This window comes from Erinaceus europaeus, chromosome 5 (assembly GCF_950295315.1).
Source record: "Erinaceus europaeus chromosome 5, mEriEur2.1, whole genome shotgun sequence".
Classification (NCBI taxonomy): Eukaryota; Metazoa; Chordata; class Mammalia; order Eulipotyphla; family Erinaceidae; genus Erinaceus; species Erinaceus europaeus.
The window spans coordinates 67,084,178-67,111,393 of NC_080166.1; the positions used below are offsets into that span (position 1 = coordinate 67,084,178).

The 27,216-nt window shown below is 36.7% G+C and overlaps 1 protein-coding gene across 4 annotated transcripts in view; it reads left to right on the forward strand.

Moving 5' to 3' along the window:
* PCDH9 (protocadherin 9) overlaps positions 1-27,216 on the forward strand; it is a 1,042,490-nt gene that overhangs the window by 552,446 nt on the left and 462,828 nt on the right. The window lies entirely within an intron of this gene.

Here is a 27,216-nt window from a genome sequence, read left to right on the forward strand (position 1 = left end):
AAGTCATTAAGTGTACCACTCTTTAAATCACTTCTCAACAAAAATAGTATGTAGTACAAATACCAGTGATCAGGTTGCCTCTTGTAACCCCCCTGTCTTATTCAATCTCTTTCCTTGCTCCCTCAAAACTTTTCTGGTAATCTAAATCACAGTATTACTATATCACTGTCAGGAAAGAATTAAAAAAAAAGAGAACAGCTATTCTGTTTGTTCCCCTCTATAAAAATTCAGAATTGGGGGTCGGGAGATAGTGCAGTGGCTTAAGCGCGTATGGCACAAAGTGCAAGAGCCAGCATAAGGATCCTGGTTCAAGCCCCCGGCTCCCCACCTGCAGGGGAGTTGCTTCACAGGTGGTGAAGCAGGTCTGCAGGTGTCTATCTTTCTCTCCTCCTCTCTGTCTTCCCCTCCTCTCTCCATTTCTCTCTGTCCTATCCAACAATGAACAACATCAACAACAGCAATAGTAACTACAACAAGGCTACAGCAACAAGGGCAACAAAAGGGGGGAAAAAATAAAAGGCCTCCAGGAGCAGTGGATTCATGGCGCAGGCACTGAGCACCAGCAATAACCCTGGAGGCAAAAAAAAAAAAAAAAATCAGAATTATAGGAAAGCTTCCAGTGAAGGGGATGGGATACAGAACTCTGCTGTTGGGAATTGTGTGGAATTATATCCCTCTTATCCATCGGTCTTGCCGATCACTATTAAATTAGTCAATCAATCAAAAAAAAAAAAAACCTGAAGAATACAAAAAATGATGAGATCCTATTCTTTGCAATATCTTGGTCAGAACTTGAAGGTGCTATGTTCAGTGAGATATGTCAGAAAGAGAAGGACCAATACTGAATAATTTCACTCAGATAGAACATGAAAACAATAAACAGTAAGGGAAAGCTAAGGTGAAACTTGGACCAGGTATAGTATATAGCACCAAAGCAAAGGACTCTTAGTCTGGAGGGAATGGGATTAAATGGTATTGGACCCTAGTGTGTGATGGGAAAATAGACCTAGATTGTGTTCTGGTGTTTTTCAGTCACCTAGACAGCTATCATGGGGAGATAAGGGCATGTACCTATGTGTCAACAACTGTTCTGTAAACCACTAACCCCCCCCACTAAGGTGTCAAAATATATAGTTAGAAGTATAAAGAGGAGAGGATGTCTGCAAAGAAGGTTATAACAGATTGAGAGGGTGAAAAGGTGGTAACTGCTAATGGAAAAATATATAACCTTTGACCTGTAAACCATTATTTCCCCTGATAAAATGATCTGGAAAAAATAATTCTCTTGTTTTTCTTTTATTATTTCCTGATAGTGATATAGTAAGACCGTGACATAGATTATTGGGAAAGTTTTGAGGGAGAAAGGAAAGAGATTGAGTAAGACTGGGGAGTTACAAAAGACAACCTTATCATTTGGCACAGTCTAGAAGCAAGATAAATATATACCTAATTCTTCTCATCATTTTTTAAATAAAAACAGGAGATAAAAAAATCATTTTAGGGGAGTCATGCAGTAGCGCAGCAGGTTAAGCACACATGGTACAGAGTGCAAGGACCAGCATAAGGATCCTGTTTAGAGCCCCAGGAACCCCACCTGCAGGAGAGTCACTTCACAAGTAGTGAAGCAGGTCTGCAGGTGTCTGTCTTTCTCTCCTCCTCTCTGTCTTCCCCTCCTCTCTCCATTTCACTCTGTCCTAACAATGATGACATCAATAACAACAATAATAACTACAACAACAATAAAAAACAAGGGGAACAAATGGAAAAATAAATAAATAATAAATAAATATAAAATTTTAAAAAATCACTGTAAATAATAGTTCACAGCTGACAGTTTATATTTGTGATCATCTTGTTACCTTAATTCGGTAGTAATCTTTGGTTTCCTTGACATGAAGGTATTTTTTTTATTTTACAAAAATGATTTCTTTTTTTATTTAAGAAAGGAGACATTAACAAAACCGTAGGACAGGAGGGGTACAACTCCACACAATTCCCACCACTTGGTCTCCATATCTCATCCCATCCCCTGATAGTTTTCCCATTCTATCCCTCTGGGAGTATGCACCCAGGGTCTTTGTGGGTTGCAGAAGGTGGAAGGTCTGGCTTCTGTAATTGCTTCCCCTCTGAACATGGGCATTGACTGGTTGATCCATACTCCCAGCCTGTCTCTCTCTTTCCCTAGTAGGGTGGGGCTCTGGGGAAATGGAGCTCCAGGACATTGGTGGGGTACTCAGTCCAGGGAAGTCTGATCAGCATCATGCTGACATCAGGAACCTGGTGGCTGAAAAGAGAGTTAACATACAAAGCCAAACAAATTGTTGAACAATCATGGACCTAAAGGCTGGAATAGTGCAGATGAAGTGTTGGGGGGGGGGGGTACTCTCTGCAGACTCTTGTGTACTTCTGCTTTCAGGTATATATTTTTCCCTGGTTTATGGACACGTTGTGAACATATGCTCTATCTCAGGGGACCTGGTCTATATCTATATCCTGTAAAAAGAATTCTATGTTTCTAGTTGGAGACAGTTATAGTTGTAAGGTTAAAAGTGAGGCATCCTCCCCACAAGTGGAGAGCCAAGGGCCTGAACCCAGATCCTCACATGGGTCCCTGTACTTAGTTCTATGTGTGCTTAACTGAGTGCACCACCATTCGTTCCTGTATTATGTAATTTAAAAAGATAAACATATGGTATAAACATTGAAAGAATAAATGCCACTATTTTCTAATCTTTTGACTGTTTTCTTTCTGAATTTAGAATGACACAAATGTATCTATGTTCTTCAAGTTGGCTATATACATAATATTAAGAGCAGAATGAAAACAAATTATCTAGACCATCAAAATATCTCATTTGGTTAGTGCACTTGCTTTGTCATGGGTCTGATCTAGATTCAAGCTCAGTTCCTATCACTCTAAAGGTAGCATTGATCTTTTGGTGTCTTCTCTCTGTCTCTCTATATCTCTATTTTTCTATCTAGATCAATGAAGCCCCAGTGATGACAAATCCAATTGTCTTAACATCGTTTAGCACAATCCTATTAAAATTATATCTATGTTTTTATGTTTATTTCTACCCAATCTCATTATCAGGCATTTCTCTTGACACAAAGTGGAGCCCAAGGTGATTTTACCTAATTGCCAAAACGGGGATTTGTATTTTAATAACTTAATGTCGATAATTTTCTTTTTTATTATCTCACTTGACTTTTCTCTCACCCACTAGGAATATTTAATTATTCATTAAGGACCCATGTGCTCAATTTGCTATGCATATGCATGTAATAGTTTTATGATTTATATATAAAAAGATCAACTCAAAGTATATGTTTGTCGTTATATTCCAGAAAATATATTGTTCATGTGAATGATCAGTATCTACACTTGTACATTCAGAGAAAAAGTAGTGACAGAAAAAACTTGGGGAAATCTGACTGAAGGGGCATTACCATATGAGTTACTGAAGAGCTTATCCCAATGTTTCCCCACTTAAAAACTTGGCAGTGCTCATTTGATCTTGGAAAGGAATCTTATCTGAAAAATAAAATAGAACATCCTTCTGTGGTTTCGATGTATTCATTCTTTATTTCCTTATGCTCATTATGTCTGTGTGTGTATGAGTGTGAGTGCATGTATGCTTGAATAAAGGAGAATTTTAGAATCAGCATGTTTATGTGTAAGCTATTTTATGGATAATCAAAACTTCAAATTCAGGCTTGAGTTCTTTTGTATATATTTTATTTATTTATTGGCGAGAGAGAGATAGAAGTTGAGAGAGAAGGGTATATAGGGAGAGATAAAGAGACACCTTTAGCACTGCTTCGTAGTTTGTGAAACTTTTCCACTTCATATAGGGGTGTGGGGCTTGTATCTGGATCCCTGCACATTATAATATGCCATATTAACCAGCTGTGCCACCACATGGCCCCCAGACTAAAATTTTAATAAGCATTATTAAAGTGACTTTTTCCAATTGGAAATAGTGAAAATTATTAAAATGCTCAATATTGGAAATAGTTAAGTATCAAATGACTTAAATATTGGAGAGTTTTGTTTCCATTTTCACTATTATCTTATGGAATGATAATTTTGTAGTCATTTAACATAATCATTTAGCATATATCATTTAATGAAGATACATACAGTCAGAGAAAGGAAAATATATTCAGAAAAACACTAAAATGTGAAAAAGAATGCCTTGACTTATTTTTTTTACCTTGACTTATTTTTAAATCAGTTTAGCATCTCAAGAAAAACAAAGCTTTCCTTTTATATTTTCCCATTATCTATCTACAAATTATTGAAAATTTGGACTTAGAAGTAATGTGTTTAGTAGTCGTCTTGCTCACTAACCTGTGAAGGAGTTATATAATGAAAAGAGGAAAAATTCATGGGCTGGAAAGGGATCACACAATGCTATAAACCTGGGAATTTGGAAGTAGAGACATAAAGTAATGGTAAAGTTGCTATTTGTAGGTTTGAATCATATCTCTGTAGTCAGTATGTTGCTGTCCAAAGCAGAAGCCAACAAGGGCTAAAAAAATCAAGCAGAACTGTTGCAGCAGATGTTCTTTGAAACACTGAGTGTAGTACAGGAGACTCCAGTGAGCTCAAGGCTAAGAGCACAACTGATTCAAATAATGTGAACGTAAATTCTAAGAGGCACAAGTAATTTGCAGTAAAGAATGAACATCTCTCAGAAGTAATTTAAACTCCAATTTTCATCATTTCCAAAATTATTTCCAGACCCTTTATTTCTAGAAACGGACACTGGGTTCTGTCAGTCTTGGATTGTGTAATCTTTTGTGTGTAAAACTTGAACATCAGACACCATTTTTTATTTCCTTTAATATACTACTAAAGTTTTTCTTTACTTTCTTTTTCCACTTAATGATACTCAAAAATGACATTGAAAAAAATATATTCTCAACACCACAAACTTCATTTGACCTTTAATAAAAGTAAACTACAGTACCTTGGTTGCTATGGTTTAAGGTAATTTATGTTACAATTTTTTTCATCAGTATACAAACATCTCTTTCTATAAAAAGCATACAATGCACAGATTTGAACCTGACTGTGGCATACCTGAATCTACCTTGTCAATAGTCAAAAAGTATACTTGAGAAAAGTTTGCTTTTTTAACTTACCTGGTTATATGTATATGTGACCATCATATTCTGTGTAGCAAAGATAAAATTTTCCATTGCTTATATTTGTCAGTGACTTATAAATCCATTCTCTAGATGGTTAATTTTCATGTATCTATTTTTTAAAGGAAACATTTTTAAATCGTTATTGATTTATTGGATAGAGACAGCTACAGGCTGAGGGGGACAGGGAGATAGAGAGGGAGAGAGAAAGAGAGGTAATTGTACTGCTTCACCACTTGCAAAGCTTTCCCCCTGCTGGTGGGGTAAGGGGACAGGGACTTGAACCTGGGTCTTGGTGCATTGTAACATGTGTACTTAATCGGGAGCACCACCACTGGCCCCAATGTCTATCTATGTCTATATATATATGTAAAAATTATATTACGTTTATTTGCATTCTAGACAGATAACTTGTCCCTACCAAATTATGCTATGTATACAGTTGTTAGATCCTGTAGCTACCTTACTTTGCATGAAAAAGAAGACTTTTGAGGTAAGAAAACATTAAGGAATTTGAGATAAAAAAAATTATCTTGCTAACAGGCTTAGCCCAATGTAATCAGAGTATGCTTAGAAGTGGAAAATGGGTCTGGGTGATAGTGCAGGGGGTTAAGCGCACATGGTGCAAAGCAAAGACAGGCGTAAGGATCCTGCTTTGAGCCCCCAAGCTCTCCACCTAAAGTAGAGAGGGGTCGCTTCATGGGAGGTGAAACAGATCTGCAGGTGTTTATCTTTCTCTCCCCCTCTCTGTCTACCCCTCTTCTTCCTATTTCTGTCTGTCTTATCCAACAACAATAACAACAAAAACAAGGGCAACAGAAATGGGAAAAATGGTCTTCAGGAGCGGGGGATTCCTAGTGCAGGCACCAACCCCCAGAAATAACCCTGGACGAAAAAAAAAAAGTGGAAAACAGGCAGAATAAGAGTTAGAAGGAAGTATGGCTAAAAATGAATGAAAAGAGAGAAGCAGTCTGGGAGTATGGATCAACCTGTCAATGCCCATGTTCAGTGGGGAAGCAATTACAGAAGCCAGACCTTCCACCTGCTGCATCCCACAATGACCTTGGGTCCATATTCCCAGAGAGTTAAAGAATAGGAAAGCTGTGGGGTAGGGATAGGATACGGAGTTCTGGTGGTGGGAATTGTGTGAAGTTGTGCCCCTCTTATCATATGGCTTTGTTGGTGTTTCCTTTTTATATATAAAATAAAGTACATTTAAGAAAATTAATGGTTAGAGAGAGATGATATTGCTGGTTTTGAACATGGAGTTAGAACCAAGGAGTGCTGGGATCATTAGATACAGAAAAGGCAGGAAATTACTATCCACCAGAGTGTGAAAAGAAATCTAAACCCTAACATCACTTTGGTATTAACCTAGTGAGAACTGTGAAACTTCTGATCTACAAAATTATGAGATAATAAAGCTGAACCTTTTAAAGTCATTTATTATAAGGACAAACAGAATCTCATATCTCTGTATAATCATATTTATTTTTATTAGTATTTCAGTATTGATTTGCAAAATTACAAGATAACAGGGGTACAGTCCAACACCATTCCTGCCACCAGAGTTCTGTGTCCCTATTCCCTCTATTGGAAATTGCAATGGTTCTCCCAAGGTCACTGGTATGAGTTAATATTTCTATAATGATCTATTATCTGCCTGCCTGCCTGCCTGTCTGTCTGTCTGTCTCTCTTTTTGCACCTGCCTTCTCTTCCTTTCTAAGTCACCCCTATACCTATTGCTTTTTTCTTATTTATTTCTTTTTTCTTTTTTATTATTTTTTCCTCCAGGGTTATTCCTGGGGTTTGGTGCCTGCACTGCAAACCCACTGTTCCTGCAGGTCATTTTTTCCCATTTTCTTGTTCTTGTTCCCCTTGTTGTTGTCATTACTGTTGGTGTTGCTGGATAGGACATAAAGACATCAAGAGAGGAGGGGAAGACAGAGAGGGGAGAGAAAGACTGACACCTAAAGACCTGCTTCACCGTCTGTGAAGTGACACCCCTGCAGGTGGGGAGCCAGGGGCTCAAACCGGGATCCTTATGCCGGTCCTGTGCTTTGCGCCATGTGCACTTAACCCACTGTGCTACCGACTGAACCCCTATTTATTTATTTTTATTTTAAGATGGGATTGGGTTGTCGAATTTGGCCATAGCGTGCACCCTTCTTAGATTGACCTTTTTTTAATTTATTTTATTTATTTTTATTTTATTTTTTTATTTAAGAAAGGATTAACAAAACCATAGGGTAGGAGGGGTACGATTCCACACAATTCCCACGACCCAATCTCCATTTCCCACCCCCTCCCCTGAGAGCTTTCCCATTCTCTATCCCTCTGGGAGCATGGACCCAGGGTCATTGTGGGTTGCAGAAGATAGAAGGTCTGGCTTCTGTAATTGCTTCCCTGCTGAACATGGGCATTGACTGGTCGGTCCATACTCCCAGTCTGCCTCTCTCTTTCCCTAGTAGGGTGGGTCTATGGGGAAGCGGAGCTCCAGGACACATTGGTGGGGTCTTCAGTCCAGGGAAGCCTGGCTGGCAACCTGATGACATCTGGAACCTGGTGACTGAAGAGAGAGTTAAGATATGAAGCCAAACAAATTGTTGAGCAATCATGGACCGAAAGCTTGGAATAGAGGAGAGGAAGTGTTAGGGGGGTACTCACTGCAAACTCTAATGTACTTCTGCTTTCAGGTATATATTTTGCAGTAGTTTACGGATACGTGTGAACATATGCTCTCTCTCACAGAAACTGGTGTATATCTAGGTTTTGGGACTGTTAGAAAGTGAACCACCTGAGATGAAATTAGAGTATACTATGAAAGGAAAGGTCTCACCCGAGTAATGAAGTTGAAGGGTTGTCATTCCACACGTGAAGTCTCTGGACACAGTCTGAAGTGAAGCATGTTGAGGTGGCAATCGTTGTGTTGGTTAGGTTGTGATCAGTAGATGCAATATTATTTGATATGGATTGGGAGAGGCATACGGGAAAGTGGGCCCTATCTAAGGGTTCCAGGACTGGGGGAAGTAGAGGCTCCAGAGTGGATATGTGAGGTTCCTGCTGTCTTAGGGTTCCAAAAGACAATCGATAGTTAATGTTATCATCACATTATTTGGTAATTGGGTTAACTTTGAAAAGTCCTTTTGTTAGGGTTTGCTGTATAGTACCCAGTATCTTGTATATAGCTGTGCTATTGGATGCTTCTGATCTACTTGGTCTAGGCTTTTGAGAGAGTCTGCATATCAATTACACAGCCTATATATTGAAAAGATTCAGTTTGTGTTTTGAAAAACTTCGAGACATACAATTAATTTTCCCCCTCTAGTATTAATTAACTAGTGATTTATATGACCACATTTTACCATTCCCACCACCAAAAGACTGTGACTCATCCCTCTCACCCACTCCCATCCCCACTGTCCCAGGAAGCAGCATGTCTACTCCTCACCACAGGGTTTTTACTTTGGTGCCCTACTTACAATTTGGTCAGGTCCTGCTTTTGGTTTCCCTTTCAGATCTTCTTACTCAACTTCTGTTGATGAATGGGATCATCCCATACTCATCTTTATCTTTCTGACTTAGCTCACTAAACATAATTCCTTCTAGCTCTGTCCAAGATGGGTCAGAGAAGGTGGGTTCATTGTTCTTGATAGCTGCATAGTGTTCCATTGTGTATATATACCACAGCTTTCTCAGCCACTCATCTGTTGTTGGGTACCTGGGTTGCTTCCAGGTTTTAGCTATTATTAATTGTGCTGCTATGAACATAGGAGTACACACCTCTTTTTGGTTGGGTGTTATGGAGTCCTTGGGGTATAACCCCAGGATAGGAATTACTGGATCATATGGAAGGTCTATGTCTAGCCTTCTGAGAGATTTCCAGACTGCTCTCCACAGAGGCTGTACCAATTTACATTCCCACCAGCAATGCAAAAGGGTTCCTCTGTCCCCACAGCCTCTCCAGCATTTGTTGCTGCTGTCCTTTTTGATGTATGCCATTCTTACAGGAATGAGGTGGTATCACAATGTTGTCTTAATTTGCATTTCTCTGACAATCATTGACCTAGAGCAATTTTTCATATGTTTGTTAGCCTTTTGGATCTCCTCTGAGGTGAATGTTTTGTTCATATCCTCTGCCCATTTTTGGATGGGATCATTTGCTTTTTTGGTGCTAAGTTTGCTGAGCTCTTTATATATTTTGGTGATAGTTTCTTGTCTGATGTGTGGCTTGTGAAGATCTTCTCCCATTCTGTGAAGGGTCTCTTTGTTTGTTTCATAGTTTCTTTGGATGTGTAGAAGCTTTTCAATTTGATGTAGTCCCATTGGTTTGTTTCTGCTTTAGTCTTCTTTGCAATTGGGTTTGATTCATCAAAGATGTCCTTGAGGTATAGGTGGGAAACTGTTTTACCAATGTTTTCCTCTAAGTATTTGGTTGTTTCTGGTCTGACATCCAGGTCTTTGATCCATTTGGAGTTGATTTTTGTTTCTGGTGAGATAAAGTGGTTCAGTTTCATTCTTCTGCATGTTACAACCCAGTTTTCCCAGCACCATTTATTGAAGAGAGCCTCCTTTTTCCATTTAATCTTTTGGGCCCCCTTATCAAAGATTAGATGTCCATAGGTGTGGGGATTTATTTCTGGGCTTTCAATTCTGTTCCACTGGTTTGTGTGCCTATTTTTTTCCAGTACTATGCTGTTTTGATGATGATGGCTTTATAATATAGTTTAAGGTCTGGGAGTGTGATGCCTCCATTTCTGTTTCTTTTCTTTAAGATGGTGTTGGCAATTCTAGGTGTTTTCATGTTCCAGATAAATGATTGTAGTGTTTGCTCTATTCTCTTAAAGAAGCTTGGTGGAACTTTGATGGGTATTGCATTAAATTTGTATACGGCTCTGGGGAGAATATTCATTTTGATGATATTTATTCTTCCAATCCATGAGCATGGGATATCTTTCCATTTCTTGGTATCGGTTTCTATTTCCTCGAGTAGTGACTCATAGTTTTCAGTATATAAGTCTTCCACTTCTTTAGTCAACTTTATTCCTAGGTATTTGATTGATTTTGCTGAAACAGTAAATGGGAGTGATTTCTTCTTCTTCAGATTTAGTGTGGCTTGATCTTTTTTTATACCCACTTTATTCTATAGGACAGAGAGAATTTGAGAGAGCAGGGGGTGATAGAAAGAAAGAAAGACACCTACAGACCTGCTCCACTGCTTGTGAAACTTCACCTCCTATAGGTGGGGAACAGAAGTTCGAACCCAGATCCTTCAGCAAGTTCCGGCGTTTAGTAATAATATGTGTGCTTTACCAGGTGTTCCATCGCCTGGCCCCACTTATTACTACATCTTCATGTCTTCCTTTTTTTCCTCTTCTCTCTCTGGGTCCTGATGAAATTGGGCTTGAGAGCCCTGAAGTCATCTTCTCTTAACATTTCTCTCCCTCTGGGAATACGGACCAAAATTATTTTGGAAATGCGCAAGACGGGAGTTCTGGTTTCTGTAATTGCTTCTCTGATGGCAACATTTTTATATGTACCCTTTTCTTGAATTTCAGTTAGTGAAATACAGATATAAGCATACTTTAACTGTTTCAAAAGTATGCCTAACTTTTAAGTAATTATTTTCTTTGATATACTTTGTGTTTAGTTGTTCTTGGGACTAGGCAATGTTTTTAATTAAGAATATAATTTTATGCATGAATATTATTTTTAGGGTAAAATAGTTTACTTATGTAGCCTCTTAACTGTCTTTCACTCTGCCATGATCCCCAAGGTTGTTAATTTTAATAACAGCAGTACAGGGAATATAATGTTACTTTTCCAATGAAATGGACAAACCCTCTTTCCAAGAAGTTGTGCAGCTAATCAATTGTCAAGTCCTGTTTTCTACCAGCATATCTCGCTATATTCCACAAATGAAAAAGCCTGAAGACTATCTTCTGGCAAAAGCTTTCAGTCTCAATCCTGATCTTATCCCTTAACTGAAGGCTTACTTAGAAATGGTATGTTTCCCAAAGATATATCAGACATGCCATAACTACTATGACACTGTGCGATGGTATAATTATCTCCCTGAAGCCAAACCTCTGAAAATTTGGTTGGGGGCCAGAGAAATGATTTCTATCAAAACAGCAACTGAACATCATAGATTTTACTGTTGGGTATTATTTTGAAGCCAGGGATTTTTTTTACACACTGTATTTTTGATCTACTAGGCCAGTGGCTTAAGTGTGAATTTTATTCCCTCATCACTGAAAGGAGTATCCCTGTTTTTGGAGTCATACAGTTATACTAAGGAGTTAATGTATTTTCAACCACCCAGCATGTTTTCTAATGTGGAAAATGACTCTCTGAGAGTCTTATCATAACCCTTTGATTCTAAAACTGAAACATTGATTTGACTGACTGTCATTAAGAGATATCTATATATATGTTTGCGGTTTTCTTCAACTTTTTCTGTTTTTTTTTTTTTTTCTGGATACAGTGTCGTGTCTGTTGAAATGGTATATAAAAGTACATCTGGGGTGGGGTAGATAGCATAATGGTTATGCAAAGAGACTCTCAGGCCTGAAGCTGTAAAGTCCCAAGTTCAGTTCATGCACGACCATAAGCCAAAGCTGAGCAGTGCTCTGGTAAAAAAATATATATATATATATAAAATATCTGGAATTGCTCTTCTTGTTGAACTGTTTTAAATTGGGTCAGTCAAAAAGAAAAATATGGTACTAAGTCACCAAGTACACATCTGAGTTTTAGGGAAGATTTAAAGGGTTAGCAAAATAGCTCACCTGAGTAAGGCACCTGCTTTCCACAACCCAGCTTCAGTATCTTTCCCTCTCTATTTTTCTCTCTCTGAGCAAATTAGCGCAGAGCTGTGAATTCCTGATGATAGAACAAAGGCAAAAGAATCTTAATAGTGATCTTTCTTTATTCCATTTGTATATTTACTTGAGAGTAAACAAAACAGTAAAGAGATAAGAAAGTTCTACTCTGTACTAGGCTGAAGATAAGCAAGCTGAATGATTTTCAAAAATAAACAGCATGTTCTTATCATAGTATAAGGACAATGTATTGGATCTTATACATATTTTAACTAGCACATTGTTATCACATTGCTTGGCAATTGAGTGGGAGTGATATTTTCATGAAGCATTCATAAAGCATTAATTGATGGTGATTAGATAAAATCCTGGCAAACGTCACCCTCACCCGTATACACAAAAGATGAGTGACCAAAAGATGAGTGACCCAAGCAAAGAGAGGAGCAGGTTTCTTTACTACTGCTAATAATCTGTCACCCTTACCATGTTAATAAACTCTCTGAGTTATTTCTACTGATAAGCTAATTAGCATTTATTATCTGAGTTTAGTAGGAGAGTCTCTTCAATCTCATTTATCCCTGTTGTTGATCGGCACTAACAAGTAAAAGTGAAGAGCATTTCTCTTGAAGTAAAGAGTGAATTAACTGCTGTCTGTGATAAGTTCATTTTAAACTGTGAGCATGTGAGTGTAATTTAATAGCTGAGGTTATATGCTGCTTTTTGGATCTGTCACTTGTCTTTTCTCAGTATCTCATAGTCACCATATCTCCGTATTCAGTGCTAAAAAATAAGTCAACAGCAAAACATTTAGATTAAGGAGTTCAGTCAAAAAGGTGCCTTTGGGGGAGTCAGGAGGTAGCACAGTGAGTGGAGAGCGTGTGGCATGAAGCGCAAGGACTGACTTAAGGATCCTGGTTTGAGCCGCTGGCTCCCCAATTGCAGGAGAGTAACTTCACAGGCCGTGAAGCAGGTCTGCAGGTGTCTATCTTTCTCCCCCCCCCCTCTGTCTTCCCCTCCTCTCTCCATTTCTCTCTGTTCCATCCAACAACAATAACATCAGTGACAACAACAATAATTACAACAATAAAAAACAATAAGGGCAACAAAAGGGAAAATAAATAAATATTAAAAAGGTGCCTTGTAGTGTTTGAAATGACTTCTTTTTAAAAAAAGTATAAATTACCTGAACCTGTTTTAAAAAGAAACTACTTATATTTTGAGACCATTTTATTACTATGTTTTTGAGGTATAAAGGACTTTCATATTAAGTCCACCTCATATACAGCAATCATATATATATATATATATATATATATATATATATATATATATATATATATAATTTCATGTGGATAGGAGAGGGAAGGATTTTTTAAAAATCTGTATATTTGTAAGTCACATATCTATATCTCTGTCATCACTATGGCTTCTCTACTGCAGAATGATGTATTCTCATCAGAAGAGATAGACATAGTAAGAGAAGGACCGACACACCCCATAGCAATGAAGCTTCGGACAGACTCAAACCTGGGTCCCATGTCTGGTAAAGAAGTTGTGCTGCCAAGGTGAGCTATTTTGCCAGCCCACAAATAATAGTTTTTATGTAGAGTAAAACTTAAAATATATTCAGTTTTATTGGACAGAGACAGAGAATTGAGAGGGGAGGGATAGAGGTAGAGATAGAGAGGGAGAGAGATAAATAGCCCTGCTTTGCCACTGATGAAATGTTCCACCTACAGGTAGAGACCAGGGCCTTGAACCTGTATCTTTGTGCACTGTAATGTGTGCACTTGATCAGCAGCTCCACTGCCTGGCCCCTAGAGTAAATATTTAAAGACACGTTAGCTTATATTAATTTGAAAGAACAGTTTTTCAGATTTGTCCTTATTTTTGACTGAAGTTAGGTTTCTAAGTACAAACTTAGGTTATTGACACCCACCGACCTTTAAAATAACTACTGTATAGAGGTTCTCTATTTATGCATTTTCATGGACGGATGGGTGGCACTTGTGAGCTCTTTGGTAGCTACTCCTTTTTTTTATCCCAAACCCATAAACTCCTAAAAAATAAATTCTCAAAGGTTAATGACCATAAGCAATAACTAGTCTCTTCCCTTCTATATCTTCCATAATGCCCCCTGCTTTTCACTAAGGTTATTGCTGTGGCTTGGTGCCTGAGGTACAGATCTGTTGGTCCTGGAGTGTTCTTTTTTGTGTGTGTACATATAGGACATAGCAAAGCTGAGAGAGAAAGAGAGAGAGGGAGAAGAAGAAGGAGAGAGAGGGAGAGGGAGAGGGAGAAGAAGAAGGAGAGAGAGGGAGAGGGAGAGGGAGAGGGAGAGGGAGAGGGAGAGGGAGAGGGAGAGGGAGAGGGAGAGGGAGAGAGAGACCTGTAGCACTGCAGCACTGTAGCACTGCATCATTGCTGTGAAGATTCCTCCCTGTATGGTGGTACATTAGGGCTTGAACCTCGATCTTTGCACATGACAGGGCATGGGCTCAAAGAGGTGAGCAATGACATGCCTCCTATATAAGTGTTTCTTTTTCTGCCTCCAGGGTTATTGCAGGGTTATTATATGAATGCACTGCTCCTAGTGGACATTTTTTCCATTTTATTGGATAGGTCAGAGAATAATTGAGAGAAGAGGCAGAGATAGCAAAGGAGAGAAAGATGCTTGCAAACCTGCTTTGCTGCTTGGGAAACTTACCCCCCTGCAGGTGGGAGCAGGGGACTCAAATGGAATCCTTGCACTGGTCATTGTGCTTTGTTCTGTTTGTGCCTAACCCAGTGTGCCACCACATGGCTCCCAATAAGTTTTATTATCTGTTGTTTAAAACAATGTAGAGGCTCAACGACAGCAATAACAACAACGATAAAAAATAAGGGCAACAAAAGGGAAAATATAAAAAAATAGAGGCATGTGGTCAGGCGGTAGCTCAGTGGGTTAAATGCACATGGCGCGAAGCGCAAAGCCAGACTTAAGGATCCCAGTTTTCCACCTACAGGGGTGTTGCTTCACAAGTGGTGAAGCAGGTCTGCAGGTGTCTTTCTCTCCCCTTTCTGTCTTCTCCATCTCTCTCGATTTCTCTCTGCCCTATCCAACAACAACACTATCAATAACAACAATAATAACAACCACAAGGGCAACAAAAGGGAGGAAAAAAAACCAAAAAAAGTCTTCAGGAGCAGTGGAGTGGATTCATGGTGTAGGCACTGAGCCCAGCAATAACCCTGGAGGAAAAAAAAATGTACAGGCTATTAAACTTGCTGCATTTGCGCACATACTACTCAGTCTAGGAATAGAGAGCTATAAAAACATTGAACAAATGGTCTTTAAATCTAAATTAGTATCTTTGTATTTCTGCTACTCAAATTAAACCATAATATACAGCAACATTGTTGAATCTTACATAATTTCATAAACCTGCTTCAATTCCCAGTTTGCTAAGTGTTTTTTAAACTCAATTATTTCATCTTTCAAAACTGTTTCACCTATTAATACATATTCCTGATCTTCACATTTTGGCTTGATGGCACCTCACTTGTATAATGTTAACTGTCTTTTGGCCCCAAGAGTGCATTCTTTACTGCTTTGCAATCTAAGTATCTCGTTATAGCTGCTTAAGTTGTGATCAATAGCTGATGAATAACCTCAAAAGAAATTGTCTAGAATCAGATGCCTACAGACCAGAGTTCAGTAGCCATGAGATGCACTTTTCAGCAAAGGACAAACAGTAATTATTACATGTAGAATCAAGTTTTCTCTACACCCCTTAGGCTTATGATTATATAGTTTCTTGAATTAAATCCTTGGTTACAACTTTGCTTATCATTCTATTTTAGGATCTATTTTTTCCCCATGATTCCCTTATGTACTTATCTAGAAAATTTTAATTTCTATATGTGGAGAAAGAGGTATGGAAAACTACATTTTAGCTTTTATTTGTGTGTGTAATATATGTGTGTGTGTGTGTGTGTTATATACAAAGTGGTTTTTGCTTGCAAGATTTGAATATATACATAGCATATTTATTTATTGAGAAACCCCATGCATTATTATCAATTCTTAGACAATGTTAAGGTTCAGAAAATATATTGAGTCAATATATAGTCAGGTTTGGAGAAATACATGGCGTCTCAATTTGATTAATACAAATATGGGGGAAAAGTTTCCTATGTTTCCCATAAACAGTATTACAGTAACAGCAGCTTATAAGCTACATATTTTACCTTTGCTTTTTATTTTAGCAAATAGTGCTTTTGTATAGAAATGTGTTAGCATATAAATGATGGCAATTGTACAAAGAAACATTATTTTCCCCTGTGTAGGAACCACATCTTTTCTGTAAATGTATCTCAACAAGTTTAACCCTTTAAAGCCACTTGTAGGATAATTTTTTTCCCTAGGTTGGAGTAGAAGTATAAACCCAAGTTTAACAGGATTTAAAAATTTTAAAAAATCAGAAATGTAAATTTAGCTAGGGAAGGGACTGTGGAGCACTTAGTAGAGCACATATATTACCATAAACAAGTATGCAGGTTCAAACCCCCAATATCTACCTCCAGACAGCTTCAGGAGTGGTAGAGCAGTGTTTCGGACAATTTTTTCCTTGCCCTAACCCCATCTTTATAAGGAATAAAAAAAAAAAAAAAGAAGAAGAAAGAAAAATATGACTACCAGGAATAGTGGAGTGATCATGGAGGTACCAAGCCTCAGCAATGACCCAGTTGGCAAATAAATAAATAAATAACTTTAGCTAGACATTCATATTGAAAAAGCATTACATACAAATTTTCCATAAATTATAAAATAATAGTAGAATATGCATAATTATGTTTCACTGTATTAACATTTTATCACCAACATAGTATTTCTCCAAATGAGAAGTATAAGGAAAACAAAATAGAAGTAAGTAAATTAGGTATTTTATGTGACTTTTATTTTTGATTGAGTTTTTGAGGTACGCCTGGCATACTTAGTGTACATATAGTTAATATATGTGACTGCTGAGAAGATGTGTTCATTTTTATGAAGGAGAGAAGAGACCAGAGACTAGGTTAACTCTGCTACCAGGCAATGAAACTGGACCTCCGGGGCCTCAATCATACCATCCCTGTGTTATAACATGTTAAGTTATCTCTACAATGCTAATATGTGTGACTTGATGAGTGCAGAGCAAAGCATATGCCAGTGAAACCACAAACCATATCTACATCACCAGCATGTCATTCCATACATAAGAATACCAAGTAGCTAAACTCACCAAAGCAGAGTAGAATTATTTTCTAGAAAGACATAAAAATGGGACATCAGAAACTGTAAGTGAATAAGTCAGAGTCCCAGTTAGACGAGATAAGTAAATTTGAGAGTCCTATTGAACAAGACAGAGCCTGCAATTTCAGAGTTATTATGTAAGGAATAATTTCTCTAGATCATCTCTCCTTAGTCTACGATAGCAGAGGAGTGGGTCTGCTTCCCTTTGCTTCAAGTTTCACGTACTAGTCCTTAGTCTCTCTCATGGTAATTCCATTGTTATCCTTCTGTCTTGATGTATTATAATAACTTCTTATAATTTACAAATGAATTGCAGCACTTTCTCTTCCTTCTCTCAACTGACATTTTTCATTTCTTTAGTTTGCTCAACTGCCAGAGGCTTGCCTTATTGTCATTTTTACATTTTACATTTAAGGAAGAATAAATCCAACTAAATTTTCTTTTATTTAGACTCTTAATAAGACATGAATTATCTATGTTAGGCAGAAATTTTACAGAAAGAAAACATCCCTAAGAAATGTCTCCTCTTATAGCTCATATTAGCTCAGCCTCGGGCAACAAAACTGTCTGTCACATGTGAGACATAAGGCAGTATTTTAACTATCATAAAGGATGTTACAAAATTAAAGTTGAAATTTTTTATCTTAAATGTATAATAATTTTATTTCGTTCATAATTAAGCATAAGAAATTGAACAAGCTCGTTAAATCAAAGATAAATAGCTACTCAAAGTTTTGTTTCTGTATGCCTTGTATACAAGAGTATATAAAAGTGAATCTCTTGAAAAACTGATTTTTTGAGGGGCTTGTGCATGGTGCACCTGCTTGAGTGCATGTGGTACAATGCACAAGGACCCAGGTTTGAGACCGCAGTCCTCACCTGCAGGGGAAAGTTTTGCGAGTGGAGAAGCAGTGTTTCAGGTCTCTCTCTCTCTCTCTCTCTCTCTCTCTCTCTCCCTCTCCCCCTCCCCCAACCCCATTCCGTCTCCCTCTCCCTTCCTCCTTTCTACCTCCCCTTTTCTCTCAACTTCTGAATATCTTTATCCAATAAATAAAGATAATAATTAAAAAATAAAGTAACACTTAAAAAAGAATAACTAATTTTCTGGGAGTCGGGCTCTAGCACAGCGGGTTAAGCGCAGGTGGCACAAAGTGCAAAGACAGGCCTAAGGATCCCAGTTTGAGCCCCTGCTACCCACCTGTGCAGGGGAGTCGCTTCATAAGTGGTGAAGCAGGTCTGTGGGTGTCTTATCTTTCTCTCCCCATCTCTGTCTTCCCCTCCTCTCTCCATTTCTCTCTGTCCTATCCAACAGTGATGACATCAATAACAACAACTATAATAATTGCAACAAGGGCAACAACAGAAAATAAATAAATATTTTTTAAAAAGGTTTTTTTAGACCTAGTGGGGATCCTATTTTTATGTGGAAAACTGAGAAATGGTATGCATGTACAAACTATTGTATTTACTGTTTAATGTAAAACATTAATCCCCCAATAAAGAAATAAAAAAAAAAGCTGGTTTTCTAACTGTATGCCATGATACAGAATGAGGCATTTTTCATATTGCTACAAGAAAAAATAAAACAGATATGTTTAGTGTCATCACTTTTTTTATTTTTTGCTGAATCAACATCAGCGAGTGAGAATGTTTGGCCACAAATATTTTTTCAATGGGAGAAAAACTTTCTTAATTTGATGTTTCTATCAAATCAATATAGAGCACTTCAGGACAAAAAAATTCTCTTAATTAGTTTCTTGATCAAGAGACTAGAAATGACAAAAGAGAAGAGAGATTTAAACATTATTTTAGAACTTTAAAAGAAGCTTGATATCTGTCCCAGTATATAATTGTAGTTCACTAGGTCATTTATTAGAAACCTGCCCCTCTGAACAATTAATTATATTATCACAGCAGTGTAATCCATTATAATAATGGATATACTCAGAGCCAGAGAGTACTTTGTGTCATTGCCTGTCTGAAAAGGAGACAAGGAAGAGCAGTTCCTAGATGGGGGGGACTGGGTCAAATAATTGTTAAGTGGAAAATAGCTAAGGTAACAAAATAATTGCATAATAATAAATCATGATGTATGGTATCAGTGAACTTGAATATTAAAAATCATTAAAAATATTTTTTAAAATATTAAAAGTAGCAATCTGTACTATTAATATTTTAGGGCCTTTTGTTTTTGCCAACAGGGTTGTCTCTGGGACTTGGTGCCTACGTTACTACATCCTTCCTGGTGGCCATTTTTTTGTATAGAAGGTGAGAAACAGAGAGGGAAAGTTGAGACAGATTGAGAGAGACACCTGCAGTACTGCTTGTGAAACTTGTCCTTACCCTCACCCCTGCAGGTGGGGATCGGGGGTTTGAACCCAGAAATTTGTACATGGTAACTTGTGCACGCTCCTAAGTCCACCAATACCCAGCACAAAACCAACTTTTTAATTCTTTGCTAACACCCTCAACTTACAAAATGTGAAAATATATACACACATCAATTATTTTCTGCCTGAATATATACAGACATACGTATCCATATATATATATATATATATATATATATATATATATATTTGATATCAGTATAGATGTATTATTGTTCACAGCAGAAGTGATGTAATACTTTGTGCAGTTCAGTCCTATCCAGTAAAATCTCATTTCTGAAATCTGATATTAATCAATTCAAGAGCTCTAACCTTCGAAAGAAAAAAAAGAAAAAATATATATGTAAGAATCTTTGTTTTCATTTCTAGTTAGACTTTACAGTTGTTTATTCCAAAGACAAAGTAAATAAAAACAGAACTATATGAACAATTTTAAATGTCTATGTATTAAAAAATGTCTAATTTAATTTCCTATGTCTATTAAATGGAAAAGAAATATGTACCCAGTAGATTTCATTTAAAGAAATTTGAAGGATAGAAAATGATTTTTCATTGAATCACTATTATTTCCATTGATTTGTATTTCTAAAAGTCTGTAAGACTCTTGGCTGTATGTAAGAAAACAGCTTCATTGTTGGGTTAGGGCAGCACATTCTGCCTAGTCAGCATATTTTAAAGAACAAATACGTTTGCTTTTGAGAAAGTCTTTTCCTGATTTATAAAGAACTCTTAATGTGTTTCCTTTTGTTGAACTTCAGATTCTTCAGCCTAGTATTTTCAGCTGGATTTTGAATGTTCTTCTCTCTCTCTCTTTTTCTTTTTTTCCTCAACTGTAATTACTGGGAATTCATGTGTTCTTTTCAGAGCTCATAGTGAGAAAATTCAGAAGTTATGAGTAATGGGTTCAGACTGCTACTGCTTTCCAGCTCATCCTTTTCATAACCTTTTGCAAAGCATAGAATCCTATGTTTTATCAGTGACTTCTGTTAGTTCTAATCACAATTATGTCCCAAGAAGCCTTGTAAAATTAAAGATAGAAGGAAAAGTAATGACACTGGTCTTTTATGCAGGACCTCTTGTATCTTCTGTCTCATTATGTTAACAATCTGCCAAAAGAATGGAGTCAGATCTCGAGAGCAGACTAGATTGATTTACTTTACAGGCCTTTCCACCCAGCCTAATTATTGCATTACAAACAGCAATTCTTTCACCCCATGAAGGAGCACTTTGATTAGTGTCTGCAATACAGGTGCCGGGGTCTGCTACAGTATGTGCATGTTAACTAGTTCTCTGTATCATAGTCAACCGGCCCTAACCTCACAGAATGAGAGCAGATACTTCGTTTTATATATTTCCAAGGTCTGTATGAACATGTTTAGAATAATAATGGAGACAGTGCTACATGCTACTGTTGTTAGATTTTTGAAAAGGGCACACTCTTGATCTACATTTCCCAAAATACACGTATCAGTTCAGCATAATCTTTCACTATGAGTATTAGGTTTCAGATATCATCATATACTTTATATTTTAAGAGAGCAATTAGTATAGTATTCCCAATTTATAATATAGAGTTTCTTTGCCAGTACACATTTTATTATCTGATACTGCTATACCAGAGTATCAAAGTTGGGTGTGGGAAAATAGAAATTAATTTATTCATTCATTTACTTATTTTACCACGGTACTGCTCAGCTCTGGTTTATAGGAGTGTGGGGATTGAACTTGGGACATTGAAGCCTCAGGCATGAGAGAATTTTGCATTACTATAATTCTATCTCCCCACCAATAACAGAAACAAGTTTTAATTAGTGATATGCTATATGACTAATTTTTTGTTCACTGACATGTTTGTAATCACATTTCTTACTGCTAATTTGTAGAACAATGATCTAATGGACATCTCATTTCTAATTTTTTTCACTTCTGTTGTCTATATCTGAGCTTGACTGCTTAGTATCTCATTTTAGTGGAAACATAATATATATATGCATATATATGCATCTGACCGATTTCATTTCACATGTTTTCAAGCTATTACTCAGATTATTATTCATCAGAAGCTGAATAAAGTCCCATTGTATGTGTTTACCATATTTGACATGTGGGTTTTTACCACCTTTGGCTATTATTAATAATTCTGCTGTTAGTATTAGTTTACACATATCTGTTCACTTTCCTTCTTTTACTTCCTTTGACTACAGATAAATGTGGGATTACTGAATTATATGATAATTCTGTATTTATTTTTCTAAAAAATGAACATATACTAGAAATGTTTCATTGTTTAACCAGGCATGATAATGCCTACTCTCATCTAGTATAAAGATAAGCAAGCTAGGTCTTATACTGTGTAAACTACAATATACAAGACAGCACCCTTTCCCATAAACGATGCATCATTTGATTCAGAAGATCACTATATAAATGCTCGTGAAGACCTTGCTTTCAAAACAACTTAGTTATTTTTAATAACTTCAAATATTATCAATAGGATATGTGCTATTGCATTATATGGCTCTATAAGCAAGGTTTTAATATAAAATACATTCGAAAACAACTTTTTTTGTTTTAGCTCTGGGCGAGTCCATCTTCTTTTCTATTGTTATTATTAAGAATATTGGACTATTTGGTGAATTGTTGCTCATTGTGTTACTTTCCATTAAGGTTATTTTTATTTGAAAATTTCAGGGGGCCAGGCAGTAGCTCACCAGGTTAAATGCACATAGTACGATATGTAGGGAACCGCTCAAGGATCCTGGTTTGAGCCTCCAGCTCTCCATCTACAGGGGCTCTGCTTCACAAGCAGTGAAGCAGATTCATAGTGCAGGCACGAAAGCCCAGCAATAACCCTATAAGCAAAAAAAAAAAATTCAGAAACCAATTAAGTTATTTATGAAAAATACTATCAATAATATTATTAGATTATTATTAATTAATTTACTTTCCTCTTATCTAATATGTTCTTAATGATGAACATTATAACATTACTTCTTTAATATTCTTTATTAGTATTTATTTATTATTGGATAGAGCCAGAGAAAAATTGAAGGGAGATAAAGAGGCAGAAAGACACCTGCAGCACTGCAGCACTTGTGAAGTTTTCCCACTGCAGGCAAGGACCAGGGGCTTGAACCTGAGTCCTTATGCACTGTAATGTGTGTGCTTAACCAGATGCACCACAGCCTGTCCCCTAACATTAGAATTTTCAACACATAGCCGGACAAATTTACCAGCCAGTTCTTAGAAAAGAATCTGGCTTTACATAAAGAAATTACTTAAAACCATTAGTGATCACATTAATACTTGTATTAATATTATTTGTAGACTCAAGACATCATGCATAAACAATTTTACCACTCCCAGGACACCTTTTCATTCAGGTAGTGAGGCAGAAAGAAAAAGACAGCATAGCCCTAGAGCTTTCCAGGTGCTATAATATTTCCATATGTTGCTGGAGTTCAAGTCTGGGCCCATTTCCTGACACGGCCACACCCTACAGAGTGATCTTTCTGACTCCAATCATTGCATTTAAAACTAAAAGATGTATTTAAAATATAGACGGTGCAAATGTGCATATAATTATGTAACTACTAAATCATTTAATCCATATCTATTTCATCCTCGGTATCATGGCAGGTTAAGTGCACATGGCGCTAAGTGCAAGGACCAGCTAAAGGATCCTGCTTTGAGCCCCCTGCTCCCCACCTGCAGGGGAGTCGCTTCACGAGCGGTGAAGCAGGTCAGCAGGTGTCTATCTTTCTCTCTCCCTTTCTGTCTTCCCTTCCTATCTCTTGTTTCTCTCTGTCCTATTCAACAAGGACAACAACGTAATAAAACAAGGTCTACTAAAGGAAATAAATATTTTAAAAAATGAATTAAAAAAAAACGTTTTCCTTTTCTCTCTCATTTTTTAAAATTTTTTTATTTGGTAGGACATATGGAAATTGATAGGGGAGAGGGAGTTTGAGATGGTGAAAATGAGAAACACCTGCAGACCTGTTGCATTGCCCTTAAAGCATACCCCTGTCAGGGGCTCAAACCTGGTGCTTCATGCATGGTAGTGTGTGTGTTTAATCAGCTGCACCACTGCCTGTCCCCCCATCGATTTTTATTTGTCCAATATTGCCAATATAAATAAAAATCCAACCTAGTTTCCAGTGTTGTTCTATCATATTGTAACATGTTTTCAGTCTGAGTCACTAATCTGTGTTGTCCACCGATAGAACCAGGTTAATCGGCAGATCTCAGCCAGCCAGGTTCTGATCGCTCAAATAAATAGTAACGCTTCTCTGTCAGAAGCAGTTATGCCACATATAGAAAAAAAAGAAAGAAAGAAAGAAAGAAAGAAAGAAAGAAAGAAAGAAAGAAAGAAAGAAAGAAAGAAAGAAAGAAAGAAAATGTCTATTATATCATTGTTCTGAAAATTAGAACTAAAAATGTCACTACAAATATTTTACTGCACAAAAAAAATTTAGCTACAGAGCACATTAGTAATCAAAACATCTTTCCAGAGAAATTAAATTTTGTTCTTTGAAATTAATTATACTGCCTAACGAGAGTGACGGTTTTCATAGAGCTAAACCAAGATGTATATTGCTGAGGATTCAGTGAGTGAAAGAGAAATACTTCTTTACACAAAGGGTGGATTACATGTATTTTGTCCCATTATGGATACGGAAATGTTTTTAAGATAGTTTCCGAATGTCTTTTCTAAAATAAGGGATTACACAGTAAGAAAAAGCATAGATTAAAATCTGTTATCTTTTGTACATTAAATATTGTCTGGTTATCAGCAAACACACCAGTGTTTACTGACATACTGAGTTCCACTGATAAATGGAGTTTCACTGATAAGTAATTGAGTGTAATTGAAGATCACATGCTCTGTTTCAGTGTTATGGTCTCATAAAAATGATTTAAAAAAAATCCACAAGATTCACATTATGCTATATCACCTGTAGCATAATTCTAATTACCAATGAATTTTAAGTATGCATAATGTGCTGCTCTTTAATCAACATACAAACATAACTCACAGAGTTATGTAATTTTCAACATAATAAATTTTTTTACACAAGATGGATAACTAATTAAATATCGTGTGTTTATTTATCATGTTCACATTTTTCTGAGTCATGACAAATGAAATAATAATGCATAATGCAAAGAAAATTATGCCATAATTGCTTTTTACTATTGATTCTCTGAATATAAATTATAATATTGATTGTTTAACCACTTATTGAAAAAAAATGAAATGATTATGATGGAGTAATAACAAATATAATCACTCACAATTAAGCTACTATATGAATTACACTCAATATCACATTCAAGCTATTCAGGGGAATTAAAACTGAAATGCATTTTGTCTTTATATTGTAGTCAGTTCATTAATAAAAGATTTATGGTGCTGCAACAATGCCACCAACAGAATGCACCTATACCAGTTAGGTTCTATGTTAGGAAAACTGAAGCAATGCTGCTCAATTTAACAGAGAACTATTGATATAAGCCTATAGTTAAATAAAGGTTAGAAGTCTAAAAAGACACAGTGGGAACACTGAAGTAACATTGAAGTAAGTGGTAACTACTGCAGACACTCACCAAATTTTGAATTGTGGGGGGAAGGGAAAGGTTTTGAGAGGATAGAGATTCCCTGACTTACTGGAGTCAGATTTTGAGGAGAGGGACACATTTGGTTATTGTTTATGCCTTAAAAGGTCTATAGGTTGTTTTGAAGAGACAAAATCAGAATACAAGAGTATCAAATGAGAGATCCAATGGATTTGGAATTATTTTATTTTTAGATAGTGACAGAGGGGGAGAGGGAGAGGGAGAGGGAGAGGGAGAGGGAGAGGGAGAGGGAGAGGGAGAGGGAGAGGGAGAGGGAGAGGGAGAGGGAGAGGGAGAGGGAGAGGGAGACCAAGACCAAAACTTCCTTCAATGTAGTGAGGGCTAGGCTGGAATCTGGATTGTGTACCTGCCTAAGCTCCAAATGAGCTGGGGATGCTATTTAAGCTATATCTTCTGAGGTATGGCAGGTCTGCAAAAATGGAAGGAATCTGGACTCTAAAATAAACAGCAATTGGAACCAATGACCACAGCCTAGACTGAGTGATGCTCTCAGGAACTGACAGTAAGCTGATCTGGAAGCTGTAGGTAATAGTTTTATGGAAGAAAAACAACAAAACAAAAACGAAGAAAAATCTTTCTTCTAGTGTGCTAAGTGTCTTCTACTGGCTCTTCCTAGAGAGTCAGCTATCAAAAATAAATAAATAAATAAATAAATAGTAATAATAAAGTAAAATGCAGGTTGTAGTGTTCAGCCTATATCAGAAATACAAGGAGTAGGTTTGACTTGAAAAACAGTTACTTCATAATCAGCACTGTATTTAAGATGGTTTCAAATCTCTCTTGCAGAATGATTATCATGTTAATGCCTGTAGCATGCACTTCTGGTACAACGAATTACCATCAGCTTACATGTTATGGTATCTGAAATGATCACTGAAGTTTCAAGAGCGCATGATTATATTCTATGTTCTCAAGATACAGTCATATCATGCGAACTATTATTGTTAAGATTCACTTTTAATTATCACAGTTTTAGTTGACATTATAATTTACCATTAAACCCAGATTTCATTGAATTTATTGCTAGAATACAGATAAAAATGAGTTCTGTGTGGAACTCTGGTGGTGAGAATTTTGTGGAATTGTACCCCTCTTCTCCAACAGTCTTGACAATCATTATTAATCAATTAAAAAAATGACTTCTGTTAAAGTAGTGTAAATAGCATCATGATTATGCAAAAGACTCATGCCTGAGTCTCTGAAGTCCTAGGTTCAATCCCTCAGACCATTATAAGCAGCCAGAGCTATTTGATGCTCTGGGGAAAGAAAAAAAAAAAGAGTTCTCTTATACAACTTAAGACAGTTAGTAACAGAAAATAGTACACATATACTTGATTTCCAGTTTTACAGTAGTATCAGCATGGCATAGTGATTATGATAATTATAAAAATAATAATCTTGTAGTCTTTTAAGGTGTATGAAGAAATTGTAAACCACATGATACAAATGAATCCACTTTCACTCAAATAGCTTCTATAATATTTGTTTAAATAATGGGCTTATATATATGACAAGCACAACTTTTTATAATGTTTTTATTTTCTTTATATAATCTCGTATTTAAACATAGTGGTCCATTTGTATGAGAGTAACAACAAATTATTGTCTGATACCACCTCAGGGTGTCCACAATACAACCAATATAAATCAAAATACTTTCCTGAGGAGTAAATATAACTTCAGTTGAATGATAATACCTTTCCCTTAACTTAAATGACATTATAAATTAATTTGCTTGCATCTCACTCCGTTGTTTTCTGATATTTTGGTTTACGCTGATCATCTGACAGCCCCGCAGGCCAATGCTTTGCACAGCCACCATTAGCAAGGTGTTTATGCTTTGGTAATGCATTTCTTGAAATCACTTTATGTACAAGATTTTATTACAGACATCAATTATATAAATTCAAACACCCTTTCAGCTTTGAGTTGC